Below are 13,415 nucleotides of genomic sequence, written 5' to 3'. Positions count from 1 at the left end.
ACCAATATGAGAGTCTATATTTAGCAATGGTACACAGAGTACAATGTAATAAACCTAAAATTATTCTTTTTGATCTAGGGTAATTTCAGTAAGGTGGCACATTATAATTATAGACAACCTATAGTGTTGTTGTAGTTTAGAAAATGTTTTTTTTAAAGCATATAATTGTGTAGTTTTTATTTTGGAGAAGGAAAATTAATTTTCCTCTACTTCAACTGAAGAATATATGCAGGTATTACAAACTAATGTGGGCTTCTTCCAGATGGTCCCTGTATTTTCACATTTTTATCCAACCTTGGAATCTCCACATGACTGCACACAGGCTCAGAAACCCTGAAGTTATAAACATCTAGGGCACAAACATAATGATCTAATAAGAGGGAATCTGGATGCAGATTTTTGTAACTGATGCTGAGTAGCAAAACAAAGTCTGAACAGCGGCAGAAAAGGAGGTGATCTTTTGAGTGACTGATTGATTTAACTGATAACTTTATTCCAGAAGAAGATTTAAGGTGGCTTACAAGTATATGTAAAGCATAACAAGATATAATAAAGACAAAGATGGAAGGGAAAGAAAAAGGGAAAACAAATATGAGAACAGAAAATGAAATGAGACTAAGAAAATGGCCTGTCATACTGATCTTTACACCTGCAAGAGCAAGCACATTTGGCCTAAGCTTTCCAGCAGCCTAACTTGAAGAGGGAGACACAGTCACACAGTTCATAGCCTCAAAAAGATAAACCAAACCAATTAATTGCTCATGAGAAGTACAATTATTTTTGGTACTAAAATTAGAAAAATTCTACTGTGGATACTCATAAAGGAGGCAAGGTATGACTTGGCAACATCCTGTTAATAGCTTATGAAACATCTTCATTTCCAGCTAGAACATGTCAAAGAAAGATTCATTGAAGAGAGAACTGCTTGCTTCCTCAGGGAGCCTTAGATACTATTTATTAGATGTCTGACCTGGTTTACACCTATTGTCTCATCGTAATTAATAATAACGGCAAATACACTCTCAAAAATGTCCCAGTTAGGATAATAGATTATAGGCTCCCTCTATTGAAAAATTGTCTTCTTTTTGATGGCAAGATTTATGTGACAGCCGAGTTGCATAACCTTTTGATATTCCAAACTCCTCATATCTAATATGAATAATACAGAGAGTAACTGTCATTTAAAACAATTTTTCTTGGGGTGCCTGGGTAGCACAGTCACTTAGGTGTGCAACTCTTGGTTTTGGTTCAGGTCATGATCTCAGGGTCGTGGGATCGAGCCCCGCATCAGGCTCTGCACAGAGCAGGGAGACTGCTTGGGATTCTCCCTCACCCTCTGCTCCTACCTCCTGCTCTCTCTCTCTCAAATAAATGAAGCTTTAAAAAAATTTTTTTTTCTCTATCTATTAGTTTGCTAAGACTGGCATAATCACGTGCCACAGACTGGGTGGCTTAAATTATTGAACTTCATTTTCTCTCACTTCTGCAGGTTAAAAATCTGACATCAAGGTGTCATCAGGGTTAGTTTCTTCTGAGGCTCCTCTCCTTGGCTTGAGGTTGAACATCTTCCCCCTGTGCCTTCACATGGTCTTTGTGTGTGGGTCTGTGGTATATTCATTTTTTAAAAACTTTTTTATTATGTTATTCACCATACATTACATCATTAGTTTTTGATATAGTGTTCCATGATTCATTGTTTGTGCATAACACTCAGTGCTCCATGCAAAACATGCCCTCTTTAATACCCATCACCAGGCTAACCCATTCCCCCACCCCCCTCCCCTCTAGAACCCTCAGTTTGTTTTTCAGAGTCCATCGTCTCTTATGGTTCGTCTCCCCCTCCAATTTACCCCCCTTCATTCTTCCCCTCCTGCTATATTCTTCTTCTTTTTTTTCTTAACATATATTGCATTATTTGTTTCAGAGGTACAGATCTGTGATTCAAAAGTCTTGCACAATTCACAGCACTCACCATAGCACATACCCTCCCCAATGTCTACCACCCAGCCACCCCATCCCTCCCACCCCACCCCTACTCCAGCAACCCTCAGTTTGTATCCTGAGATTAAGAATTCCTCATATCAGTGAGGTCATATGATACATGTCTTTCTCTGATTGACTTATTTCACTCAGCATAACACCCTCCAGTTCCATCCACGTCATTGCAAATGGCAAGATCTCATTCCTTTTGATGGCTGCATAATATTCCATTGTGTATATATACCACTTTTTCTTTATCCATTAATCTGTAGATGGACATCTTGGCTCTTTCCACAGTTTGGCTATTGTGGACATTGCTGCTATAAACATTGGGGTGCACGCACCCCTTCGGGTCCCTATATTTGTATCTTTGGGGTAAATACCCAGTAGTGCAATTGCTAGATTGTATGGTAGCTCTATTTTCAACTTTTTGAGGAACCTCCATACTGTTTTGCAGAGGGGTTGCACCAGCTTGCATTCCCACCAACAGTGTAGGAGGGTTCCCCTTTCTCTGCATCCCCGCCAACATCTGTCATTTCCTGACTTATTAATTTTAGCCATTCTGATTGGTGTGAGGTGGTATCTCATTGAGGTTTTGATTTGGATTTCCCTGATGCCGAGCGATGTTGAGCACTTTTTCGTGTGTTGGCCATTTGGATGTCTTCTTTGAAAAAATGTCTTTTCATGTCTTCTGCCCATTTCTTGATTGGATTATTTGTTCTTTGGGTGTTGAGTTTCATAAGTTCTTTATAGATTTTGGATACTAGCCCGTTATCTGATATGTCATTTGCAAATATTTTCTCCCATTCTGTTGGTTGTCTTTTGGTTTTGTGGACTGTTTCTTTTGCTGTGCAAAAGCTTTTTATCTTGATGAAGTCCCAATAGCTCATTTTTGCCCTTGCTTCCTTTGCCTTTGGTGATGTTTCTAGGAAGAAGTTGCTGTGGCTGAGGTCGAAGAGGTTGCTACCTGTGTTCTCCTTTAGGATTTTGATGGACTCCTGTCTCACATTCAGGTCTTTCAACCATTTGGAGTTTATTTTTATGTGTGGTGTAAGGAACTGGTCCAGTTTCATTCTTCTGCATGTGGCTGTCCAATTTTCACAACACCATTTGTTGAAGAGACTGTCTTTTTTCCATAGGATATTCTTTCCTGCTTTGTCAAAGATGAGTTGACCATAGAGTTGAGGGTGCATTTCTGGGCTCTCTATTCTATTCCATTGACCTATGTGCCTGTTTTTGTGCCAGTACCATACTGTCTTGATGATGACAGCTTTGTAGTAGAGCTGGAAGTCCCGAATTGTGATGCCGCCAGCTTTGCTTTTCTTTTTCAACATTCCTCTGGCTATTTGGGGTCTCTTCTCGTTCCGTACAAATTTTAGGATTACTTGTTCCATTTCTTCGAAAAAAGTGGATGGTATTTTGATGGGGATTGCATTGAATGTGTAGATTGCTCTAGTTAGCATTGACATCTTCACAATGTTTGTTTTTCCAATCCATGAGCATGGAATATTTTTCCATTTCTTTGTGTCTTCCTCAATTTCTTTCATGAGTATTTTATAGTTTTCTGAGTACAGATCCTTTGCCCCTTTGGTTAGATTTATTCCTAGGTATCTTATGGTTTTGGGTGCAATTGTAAATGGGATCGATGCCTTAATTTCTCTCTCTTCTGTCTTGTTGATGGTGTATAGGAATGCCACTGATTTCTGTGCATTGATTTTGTATCCTGCCAATTTACTGAATTCCTGTATGAGTTCTAGCATTTTGGGGTGCAGTCTTTTGGGTTTTCCACATAGAGTATCATATCATCTGCAAAGAGTGAGAGTTTGACTTCCTCTTTGCCGATTTGGATGCCTTTGATATCTTTTCATTGTCTGATGGCTGTGGCTAGGACTTCTAATACTATATTAAATAGCAGTGGTGACAGTGGACATCCCTGCCACGTTCCTGACCTTAGGGGGAAAGCTCTCAGCTCTTCCCCATTGAGAATGATATTCACTGTAGGTTTTTCATAGATGGCTTTTATGATATTGAGGTACATACCCTCTATCCCTATACTCTGAAGAGTTTTGATCAAGAAAGGATGCTGTACTTTGTCAAATGCCTTTTCTGCATCTATTGAGAGGATCATATGATTCTTGTTCTTTCCTTTGTTAATGTATTGTATCACGTTGATTGATTTGCGGATGTTGAACCAACCTTGCATCCCAGGGATAAATCCCACTTGGTCGTGGTGAATAATCCTTTTGATGTTCTGTTGGATCGTATTGGCTAGTATTTTGGTGAGAATTTTTGCATCCATGTTCGTCAAGGATATTGGTCTGTAATTCTCCTTTTAGATGGGGTCTTTGTCTGGCTTTGGGATCAAGGTAATGGTGGCCTCATAAAATGAGTTTGGAAGTTTTCCTTCCATTTCTATTTTTTGGAACAGTTTCAGGAGAATAGGTATTAATTCTTCTTGAAATGTTTGGTAGAATTCCCCTGGGAAGCCATCTGGCCCTGGGCTTTTGTTTGTTGGGAGATTTTTGATGACTGCTTCAATTTCCTTAGTGGTTATAGGTCTGTTCAGGTTTTCTGTTTCTTCCTGGTTCACTTTTGGTAGTTGATACATCTCTAGGAATGCATCCGTTTCTTCCAGGTTATCTAATTTGCTGGCATAGAATTGCTCATAATATGTTCTTATAATTGTTTGTATTTCTTTGGTGCTGGTTGTGATCTCTCCTCTTTCATTCATGATTTTGTTTATTTGGGTCATTTCTCTTTTTTTTTGATAAGTCTGGCCAGGTGTTTATCAATCTTGTGAATTCTTTCAAAGAACCAGCTCCTAGTTTCGTTGATCTGTTCTACTGATCTTTTGGTTACTATTTCATTGATTTCTGCTCTGATATTTATGATTTCTCTTCTCCTGCTGGGTTTAGGCTTTATTTGCTGTTCTTTCTCCAGCTCCTTTAGGTGTAGGGTTAGGTTGTGTATTTGAAACCCTTCTTGTTTCTTCAGAAAGGCTTGTATTGCTATATACTTTCCTCTCAGGACTGCCTTTGCTGTATCCCAAAGATTTTGAACAGTTTTGTTTTCATTGTCATTGGTTTCCATGAATTTTTTAAATTCTTCTTTAATTTCCTGGTTGGCCCATTCATTCTTTAGTAGAATGCTCTTTAGCCTCCATGTATTTGAGTTCTTTCCGACTTTCCTCTTGTGATTGAGTTCTAATTTCAAAGCATTGTGCCTGAAAATATGCAGGGAATAATCCCAATCTTTTGGTACCGGTTGAGACCTGATTTGTGACCTAGGATGTGATCTATTCTGGAGTATGTTCCATGGGCACTAGAGAAGAATGTGTATTCTGTTGCTTTGGGATTTAATGTTCTGAATATGTCTGTGAAGTCCATTTGGTCCAGTGTTTCATTTAAAGTCTTTACTTCCTTGTTGATTTTTTGCTTAGATGATCTGTCCATTTCAGTCAGGGGCGTGTTAAAGTCCCCCACTATTATTGTTTTCTTGTCAATGTGTTTCTTTGCTTTTGTTATTAATTGCCTTATATAATTGGCTGCTCCCATGTTAGGGGCATAGATATTTACAATTGTTAGATCTTCTTGTTGGATAGACCCTTTAAGTAGGATATAGTGTCCTTCCTCATCTCTTATTACAGTCTTTGTTTAAAAATCTAATTTGTCTGATATAAGGATTGCCACCCCAGCTCTCTTTTGGTGTCCATTAGTATGGTAGATTGTTTTCCACTCCCTCACTTTCAATCTGGGGGTGTCTTTGGGTCTGAAATGAGTCTCTTGCCGACAGCATATTGATGCGTCTTGTTTTTTAATCCATTCTGATATCCTGTGTCTTTTGATTGGGGCATTTAGCCCATTTACATTCAGGGTAACTATTGAAAGATATGAATATAGTGCCATTGTATTGCCTGTAAGGTGACTGTGACTGTATATTGTCTGTATTCCTTTCTGGTCTATGTTGCTTTTAGGCTCTCTTTTTGCTTAGAGGACCCCTTTCAATATTTCTTGGAGGGCTGGTTTCATCTTTGCAAATTCCTTTAGTTTTTGTTTGTCCTGGAAGATTTTTATCTCTCCTTCTACTTTCAATGACAGCCTATCTGGATATAGTATTCTTGGCTGCATATTTTTCTCATTTAGTGCTCTGAAGATATCTTGCCAGCCCTTTCTGGCCTGCCAGGTCTCTGTGGATAGGTCTGTTGCCAATAATGTTTCTACCATTTTAGGTTACATAACTCTTCTCCCGAGCTGCTTTCAGGATTTTCTCTTTGTCTCTGAGACTCGTAAGTTTTACTATTAGATGTCGGGGTGTTGATCTATTTTTATTGATTTTGAGCGGGGTTCTCTGTGCCTCCTGGATTTTGATGCCTGTTTCCTTCCCCACATTAGGGAAGTTCTCTGCTATAATTTGCTCCAATATACCTTCTGCCCCTCTCTCTCTTCTTCTTCTGGGATCCCAATTATTCTAATGTTTTGTCTTATTGTATCACTTTTCACTCGAATTCTGCCCTCGTGATCTTGTAGTTGTTTACCTCTCTTTTTCTCAGCTTCTCTATTTTCCATCATTTGGTCTTCTATATCGCTGATTCTCTGTTCTGCCTCATTTATCCTAGCAGTTAGCACCCCCATTTTTGATTGCACCTCATTAATAGCCTTTTTGATTTCAACTTGGTTAGATTTTAGTTTTTATTTCTCCAGAAAGGGTTTCTCTAATACCTTTCATGCTTTTTTCAAGCACAGCTAGTATCTTTAAAATCATGATTCTGAACTCTAGGTCTGACATCGCACTAATGTCTGTATTGAGTAGGTCCCTGGCCGACGGTACTACCCCTTGTTCTTTTTGTCGAGGTGATTTTTTTCGTCTTGTCATTTTGTCCAGAGGAGAACAGATGAATGAGAGAACAAAATGCTAACAGGTTAACAACGTCCCCAGAAAATATAGTCTAAACAAAGCAGAAAAGACCTGAAACCAGGGGAAGAGAAAGGGAAAGAAAGAGAAAAGAAAAAAAAAAGAAAAAGATAAAAACAAACAAAAACAGAACAAAACAAAAAAAAACAGAATATGATCAAATATGATCAGGCTGGTGCATAGATCAGTGCCACACACTAGATTTGGCGTATATTTTGGTCTGTTAGAAGAAAGTGCTTCCTAAAATTTTAAAGAAAGAGCCTCCTAAAATTTTAAAGAAAGATTTATATATGTACAAAATAAGGGTTGATACGATGAAAGGATGGAATATACTGTAAAAATGAAAATTATAAAAAATTTTAAAAAAGGAATTGATCAGAAGGTGTTTGAAAAAAAATAAAGAAGAGTATTAAAAAAAAGGAAAGAAAGAAACAAAAGAGGAAAGAATGTGATCAGGCAGGAGACTGGAAAAAAGCCATACACTATGGATTTAGGGTATATTTTGATATGTTAGAAAAACTGTATCTCAAAATTTTAAAGAGAGAACCTATATATATATGCCAAAAATAAAGGTAACTACTATGAAGGGATAGAGTATGACTCTACAAATGAAAAATAAAAAATTTTTTTTTTAAAAAAAGGGATTGATAAGATGTTGGTTGGAAAAGGGAAAAAGAAAAATTAAAAAAAACAGTTAAAAAATTAACTTTGAAAGACTAATGAATCATGGTAAAAAAGCCATGAATTCTATATGCATTATTCCCCTAGCACTGGAGTTCTGCTGTTCTCATTGATCGGTAAACTTGGTCTTGGCTGGCTGTTCGTGCTGATCTTCTGGGGGAGGGGCCTGTTGCTGTGGTTCCCAAATGTCTTTGCTGGAGGCGGAATTGCCCCGCCCTTGCTGGGTCCAGACTAAGTAATCAGCTCACGTTTGCTCTCGGGAGCTTTTGTTCCCTGCAGGCTTTCTGTACAGCTCTGAAGGATGAGAGTGAAAATGACGGCCTCCCAATCTCCGCCCGGGAGGAGCCGAGAACTCGGGGCCCCACTCCTCAGTGCGCCCCCAGAGAAAGGCAGTCAGTCACTCCCATCTTCCCGCTCTCCGGCCGCACTCCGTGCTCACCCTGCCTGTGACCGAGTGTTTCTGTCTCTGGCACCCGACCCCGTGTGGAGTCTCCAAACCCAGCAGATCCCTGCGGTGCACTCCCGCGCCGCTCCTCCTGGGGGAGGAAGGGGAGTCTCCCCGGATCTGCTGCTTGTTGGGTCCCTGCTGGAGGAGCAGTGGCCCAACTGTCACCAATCATAGTTTATGGCAACCCCGAGCTGAGAGCCCGCGCCTCAGCTCCGCTTCTGCACCTGGCTTCCCCACTCTGATACCTGGGAGCTCTGCCACACTCAGGCACCCCCGGTCTTTCTGCGACCCTGAAGGTACTGAGACCACACTGTCGCGCGAGGTTTCCACCTCCCGCTTAGCCACTGGAGTGATGTCCCTCAGTGGAGCCGACTTCTAAAAGTTCCGATTTTGTGCTCTGCGGCTCTATCACTTGCCAGAAGCTGCCAACGGAGGCCCCTTCCCCCGTCTATCCTCCCGAATATTGCCTCAGATTCACCTCTCCGCACGTCCTACCTTCCAGAAAGTGGTCGCTTTTCTGTTCAGAGAGTTGTTGCTATTCTTTTCTTCGATCTCCTGTTGAGTCTGTAGGTGTTCAGAATGGTTTGATCCCTATCCAGCTGAATTCCTGAGACCAGACGAAAACCAGGTCTCCTACTCCTCCTCCATCTTGCTCCGCCCCCTAATTTCCTCTTCTGATACAGATACCATTCATATTGACTAGGGCCCACCCATAGGACCTCTTTGTATTTTAATCCCCTCTTTCAAGACCCTTTCTCCAAATACAGCCACATTCTGAGGTACTGGGAATTAGGATTTTAATTTAGGAATTTGGGAGAGAAAACAATTCAACCGATAATGCTTAGCATATATATTTATTTTCTTACTTTTGCTGAAGAATATTTTATATCCGATTTCAAACAGTGATCATAAGAAAGCTATCTGCATTGCTTTCCCCATTGTACTGACAGAGCACAGAGTTTCTACCAAGGTTCTGGTTGAAATTAGACAGATAGTAGAATGTGCTCCATCCTCTTTGAAACACGTGGTTCTAGTGTAGCGGGGACAGGTGTGTAGGTTCCCACTTTACACCCTTAACTTTTATATCCTACATATTTCTCTGTATACTTTCTGATTTACAATGCACTGCTCCATTTCCCAAACACACTTTGCTCATTCATGTCTCTGGTATTTATTTCCCTTTAATTTAAAAGTTTTTCCACTGCTGCAGAAATCCTATGTATGCTTTAAATGCAAGATTAATAAACGTCCCTGATTCAATCCTTCATAATTAATTGACCTTTCCTCTGCATTATGCTACAGTTAGCTATGCTTTTATAATACCCTTACTAGACTGTAATTCCACGGAGATAAAGGTTATGTCTTTTTTATTTGTACACCTCTCTTCTCTGATCCACCTCCCTTTCCCAATTTTTCTCCTTAACCCTGGGTATGTATTATAGCATTTAATGCCCTGCCCCATGCCCAGTCTATGGTTACTGAATAAATCAAGTGACCAACAACAGATATTTGCTGTCTATGCACTATGTTTAGCATTGCTTTACTCCAAGATAAACATCATATTCTCCACGGGCCATAGTAGCTTTCTTTCTGTCACTGGAAAACTCATGACATTTGCATTTGTGATTTCCTCAGCCTGGAATGCTTTCCTCCTAGGATTTCCTCCCTAATTTTAATTCAGGTCTCAGTTCAATTGTCACATCTTCAGCAGCCTTTCCCTGATCACCCTAGTTAAAATAGTCTGCCTGTTAAGTCATTAGTCTGCTTTATTTTTTCATAGGATTCATGACTACCTGAATTTATATATTTATTTAGATTTATTTCCTAGGATGTACACTCAGTGAGGACAGGGCACTGTCTATCTTTTCATTAGGATGTCTCCATTGTCTAAAACAGCATATTGTAGGTACTTGAAAAATGTTTGATGAATGAATAAATGAGAAAAGTTTATATTTCATGTTATTATATACCTCAGAAAAGGTGATATATATCCTTCTATCTTTATTTCATTTTGATGAAAAACATGTTATCAAACTAACAATGGTAAATATTTTGTTCAAATAATGAAGACAAGGTTCATTCAAGCAAAATAAAAACTGATTATATTGTCATGAATATGCATCCCAATACTCTGAAAAATTACCCTATATATATATATGGAATAATGGCCTGCTCACCAATACTGCATAAGTGTGTGTGCATGTGATTAAAAAATACTTATGCACCAAAAGCACGAGCAACAAAAGAAAAAATAAAATGGACTTCATCAAAATTTGAAATTTCATGCATCAAAGGACATTATCAAAAAAGTAAAATAAAACCTGCAGAATGGAAAAAAAATATTTGCAACTATATATCTGATAAGGGTCCAATTTCTAGAATATATAAAGAACACTTACAACTCAACAACAAAAAGACAACTCTATTAAAAATGAGGCAAAGGACTTGAATAGACATTTTTAAAGAAAGATAAATGGCTGGCAAGCACATGAAAAGAAGGTCAACATTTTTAGTCCTTAAGGAAATGCAAATCAAAACCACAATGATGTACCAATCCATATCCACTAGGGTGGCAATAATAATAATAATAATAGATAATAACAAGTATTGGCAAGATGTTAACAAATCGTAAGCCTCATACATTGCTGGTGGGAAGGGAAAATGTTTCAGCTACTGTGGAAAAGTTTGGTGTTTCCTCAAAAAGTTAAATATTAAATTATCATATGACCTCAAAATTCTATTCTTAAGTATATACTCAAAAGAACTGAAAAATTTATTCAAATACATGTACATGCATGCTTTTAACAGCACTTTTCCTAATTATAAAAAAAGCCATGGAGACAGCCCAAATGCCATTTATGGATGAGCCTCAAAAACATTATGCTAAGTGATAGAAACCAGACACCAAAGGTCACATATCATATGATTCCATTTATATGAGATATCCAGAACAGATAAATCAAAAAAGATACAGGGCACCTGGGCGGCTCAGTCACTTAAGCATCCAACTTTTGATTTTCACTCAGGTCATGATCTCAGGGTCGTGAGATTGAGCCCCATGTCGGGCTCCGTGCTGGGTGTGAACCTGCTTGAGATTCTTTCTTTCCCTCTCCCTCTGCCCTCCTCCCCTCCCTGCTCTCATGCTTGCTTGCTAAGAAAGAAAAGAAAAGAAAAAGAAAGAAAAGAAAAGAAAAGAAAAGAAAAGAAAAGAAAAGAAAAGAAAAGAAAAGAAAAGAAAAAAAAGAAAGAACAAACAGTTTGCTGGTTGCTTAGGGCTGGAGGAAGAAGGGACTGGGAGAATCTTTGCAATGGATAAAGGGTTTTACTTTGGAGTGATGAAAATGTTTTGGAACTAGAAAGAGGTGGTACTTGCACAACGGTATGAATATACTCAATGCCACTGAATTGTTAACTTTAAATTAGTCTATATGTTATGTGAATTTCACCTCAATAAATTATTTTCAGAACTTATGGTTCTGATTCTTTTGGATAGCAATATTTAATTTACTTGACATAGACATTAAATATGTTTCCTATATCGGATACAAACTTTGTAATATATAAATAATTATGTAAAAATACATACTACTTAAACCTATAACACCACCCAGTACAAATTTAGTTGTAGTTAGAGAATGAGAATGTTCTTTTCTTTTTGGGCTGAGAGAAGATTTCCTATATTACAAAGAGATTTGTCCATTTAATTTCTTATCTCAGCCTCCAGTAACCACAGCATTCCCTTTTGGACAATATTCAAAACTCATAATAGGAACATTAGGACATTCAACATGATTTTCTTAATCAGCAAGTATTCAAATGAGTCATTTACAATTAATTATTGAATTCTTCTCACTAGGTATTCTTTGGATCATTAAAGAAGCAATCCCATTAGCTATACCAAGGTATCCCCATGGAGACCCCACAGGAACTAGTACATACTGAGATTGGATGTCACACTAAGCTATAATAGCCCTGGAGGCCAATTCAGCTTTGAATTGATGGGGTTTGGCCACATCAGCCCTTTGACCCAAATTGCCCCTCAATGTGAGAATAGGTGAAGATTGTGAATGGCTCAGTCATTTCTCAGTCTGCGGTCTCCATAAGGAGATAGCTATAATGAGCCCCACGTATTCTACATAAAACATTCCTATTACGGGTTGAAGGGTTGAACTGTCTCCTCCTCAAATTCAGACACTGAAGTACTAACCCCCAGTACCCCCAGTACTTCACAATATGATCCTGTTTAGATATACTCTTTGCAGAGGTAACAAAGTAAGGTCATTAGGGTGCACCCAAATCTAATATGACTGATGTCCTTATAAAAAGGAAAAATTCGGACAGAGATAGAGGAAAGATGTGAAAAGATGTAGACAAAAGACAGCCACATACAAGTCAGGGAAAGAGGCCCGGAGGAGATCCTTCCCTCATACCCTCAGAAGCAATCAACCTTGCGGGCACATTGATTTTGGACTTCTAGGCTCAGTTTCTGTTGTTTAAGCTACCTAGTCATTGGTGCTTTGTTATGGCAGCCCTAGCAAACTAATAAAATTCATAACCCCTTTTCACTTGCCCGTTTTCCTAGAAGGACTGGAAAAAAAATAACCTTAAACTTAATATTCATTTTCTTTGCCTTCATTATGGTAGCGAAGTCAGAACACTGGTCAATAACAATTGGTTTCTACTAAAAAGATAATAAACATAAGTTAAACTTGATTCAGCAAGATTAAAGAAGTCATCTTTGAGGAGAACTTTATGGAAAACTTGAGCTTTCTTCATAAAAGGAACATATGTCACTGGCTCCTGTCCTTTCTATTTTCTTCTTGCCTTGAACCAGACAGGCAGTCAGGGGCTTTAGCAGCCACCTTGGCAGCATGAGGTAAGAAGTTGGCACATTGAGAATACTGGAGTGGTAGTACATAAATGTCCTGGATGATAATATCATTAAGCAGTTGCAAGAATACTTTACTGACTGCCTCAATAGCCTTGATATAGACAAAAATTAACTCCTAAAATAAAAATCACTCAGTTAAGCATTAGTTAGCTATAGTCATAGTTTCCTGATACATACTCTTAAAACACTTCCCCAATGAAATAAATGAATATACATCTTAATTTGCCCTCTTTTTACTCAACCATGCTTTCATCATATCCCCTTCTTTGTCATTACATAAAAGGCTCTGTATATCTAATAAGTAAATCTAAATGAATAAAGTTATTTGTTTATTAAAGCTGGAAGAAAACACTTTCAAAATCATGGCAATAATTGCCCTTCAAAATAGGAAGTATGGGTACTTTCTTATTCCTTATATATTCTGTATTTTCTAAGTTTTTTTAAAGAAACTTTATTTCATCAATCTTATTTCTATTTTCTATTTAAGACTCCGAGGAAGTACAG

This window comes from Zalophus californianus, chromosome 1, assembly GCF_009762305.2.
Source record: "Zalophus californianus isolate mZalCal1 chromosome 1, mZalCal1.pri.v2, whole genome shotgun sequence".
Taxonomy (NCBI): domain Eukaryota; kingdom Metazoa; phylum Chordata; class Mammalia; order Carnivora; family Otariidae; genus Zalophus; species Zalophus californianus.
Note: the sequence above shows the minus strand (reverse complement) of the source record.